Source organism: Chrysochloris asiatica, unplaced genomic scaffold (genome assembly GCF_000296735.1).
Source record: "Chrysochloris asiatica unplaced genomic scaffold, ChrAsi1.0 scaffold00538, whole genome shotgun sequence".
Taxonomy (NCBI): Eukaryota; Metazoa; Chordata; class Mammalia; order Afrosoricida; family Chrysochloridae; genus Chrysochloris; species Chrysochloris asiatica.
In genome coordinates this window covers 31,363-34,257 of record NW_006409056.1, presented here as the reverse complement: position 1 = coordinate 34,257, position 2,895 = coordinate 31,363, and the positions used below count along the sequence as shown (strand labels likewise).

At 41.8% G+C, this 2,895-nt stretch overlaps 1 pseudogene; it reads right to left on the bottom strand.

Moving 5' to 3' along the window:
- Positions 1-1,372: 1,372 nt before the first annotated feature.
- LOC102838338 lies at positions 1,373-2,628 on the bottom strand (annotated as a pseudogene).
- Positions 2,629-2,895: the final 267 nt, after the last annotated feature.

Sequence of the window (2,895 nt, the reverse complement as noted above, 5' to 3'; positions counted from 1 at the left end):
GCCTTCGAGTCGGTTCCGACCCATAGCGACCCTGTACAGGGTTTCCGAGGGTGTAAATCCTTACGGGAGTAGAAAGCCTCATCTTTCTCCAGCGGAGCAGCTGGTAGTTTCGAACTGCTGACCTTATGGTTCGCAGCCCGATTCGTAACCACTACGCTACCAGAGCTCCTTTGAATGAAATTAGTCAGTCACAAAAGGACAAATATTGCCAAACACCATTGTTGTAAAAGCTTAAGAAAAGATACTCATACTAAAAGAAAAAGAAAAAAAAAAATTTCTTCATTGTTACCAGGGCGGGTAGGGAGGGGATGGTAGAGCATATAGGGTAGGAGATAGACACAACATAGTTTGAGTGTTGAGGAGGGCAATACATAAGAAGTGGGAGGCAGATGGAAGATTAAGGTATATAGGGGAACACTGAGGCAGGTTTGCATAGGCTAAGTGGGACAGAGGTAAATAGTGATGTATGTTTAATTTTAGAACAACAGGGCTCTGTGATACAGGGATCAAGGCATAGTCTGAATGGGTTAAAGAGGGGGAATGATGTTAAGATGCTTGACTGTCTTATGAATATTGGTTTCCCTTGGCTACTATTGTAAAATAGACACTTGAGTGGGATAGAAAGGAATATTGAGAAACATGATTACAGAAAGCTTGTAAGCCCGTCCTCAGCCTATAACTCATTGGAATACCTAAAAGGGGTTCTAAAAACTTGTCCAGTGAAATAGGCTTCCTGTGAAGACTTTGTAATGTATAGGACCTTAGATGGAATCCTAAGCCCCATCCAGAACCTTCTGAGGTGAGACATTCATACTTGAAAGGACAGGCAGACCAGCCTGGAGTAGCTAGAGGAACAGAAGATACTTATTTTGTTGTTGTTGTTGTTGGTAGCAAACTTTTATTTAAATTTTATGTAACTCAAACTTTATAAATAGCCAACATAATTGAAAACTGAATTTTCTCATTTAAAGCCCTAAGTATTCAAAGCTTGAAACAGTTAATTTAGAAATAAGCAAACGACTAAAACAAAAAACCTCTGCAGCAGATACTGTTTAAATACTTTAAGAAAAAGAAAAATCTAAACTGAGCTTACTCTTTACAAAAATTATTTTAGCTCAAAAAGTATAAAATCAAAATGATCTTAATATTAATTCTATAAAAAAGGGAGACGGTCTTTGACTTCATGCCACCATTTCTTTAGAACCTCATATCTTTTTCATCAAATTTGGCCACAAATCAAATTTTTGTGTGGCCCTTCTTTTTCAGGTAATTCCTTTTGCAGAAGAGGCCAAATGTAAACATGGAAGAATAACTACCTAAGCAAGTAGGAAAGTGTTCCATAATAGTGTGCAAATAAGGTAAGAGTTCTGGATTAATCTCTGGAACTCGATCTGGAACTCGATCTGGACCTTGACCTTGACTTTGAGGGAGATCTAGAATGGGATCTTGATGTAGCTCTTTTTGGAGGGGACACAGAATGAGTCTTTGATGGCGGAACACGTAGGGGTGAGTTGGAATGAGATTTGCTCCTTGATCTGGACTTGGATTTTATATCACCTTTTCCATTTTCCTGTGTAGCATGAGATCTGCTTAGAGACTTCTCATACTTATCCTTAGATTGACACTGAGTGGAGGACAGGGAACCATGGTCAGATTTAGGCTTAGATTTGCTCTTACATCTGGATTAACTTCTCTTGGTTGGAGAACTCCATCAGCCTTTGTTCTGCAACCTGGATGGGGAGAGACTTTTTGAGACACTTTGAGATCTACTGTGGCTCCTACTGCTACTCCTATTTTGAGACCTTCTCCTAGACCTTGACCTGGATCTGCTTCCAGAGTAAAGCCTACGATGGCTCATTTGTGGTTTATCCTCAATGAGCCTAATGTTTCTGCCATTTATTTTTGTATCATCCAGTTTATCCAACACATGTCACATGTCAGCATGGGAGCAAAACTCAATCATGCCTTCCTTCATTTGTGCGCATCGCATAGGTCATGTCACCTGTTTGTCTCATGAAAGTGTTTAAATCCTGCCAACTACAACCACTAGAGAGATTTTCTACAATAAGTCCGTACTTTGTAAGAACCCATGGTCTAGCCAGAGATGCTGATGTAGAGCGATGGAGAAGCTGGAGACTTTAGATCCAGAGAGGGAAAGCGACAGTGTGCTGAAGACCTGGGGGGCACGGGGGAAGGATTGCATGAAAGAGATTGTGACCATGGTAATGAGACGATATATGATAGAATGGTTGTAAAATTAATGTTCTCCCATGTAAACTATCACATAATTCACAATAAAACACTTAAGAAAAAAAAAAAAAAAAACCATGGTCTATGTTTGTCTCTGCCAGAGGTTCTCCCATTGCTGTATCTACCTCCACCACTGAGGCTTCCGTAGCTGTAGCACCACACTGCCATAGCAGGGTGTGTTTTCCGATCACAGGCTCCCTACAGAGTCAGCTCATAAACTGCATTGTTGGCATGGTGGGCATCCTCGAACTCCATGAAGCAGTACCCATTTTTGAGGTCTACTTGGAGGAAGCAGCCATAGCCACTGAAAAAATGCTGGATGTCTTTTTCCCGGAGGTTGTAGCTAAGGCATTTTATGTAGATGCATGAGATGGCCATGGCAGGCAGTGGCCAGAAGGCTGGCTGTCCAAGGGCAGACGCAAGGCAGGAGTCGTGCAATGGGTGGTGACAGTGCCAGAAGACATGCCTCACACCACAGCGGGGGCTGAGTACAACCACACAATCCAGAAGATACGTCTTGAAAGAAATACCAACAGGAAAAATCCAAAACAATAACTGCAGTCTGATTGGTTACTACAAGAACAAGCAAGTTGTTTGCTGGGGAGCCATCAAGGTAAGCAATCAAGTGCCTCCAGGACAAACCCC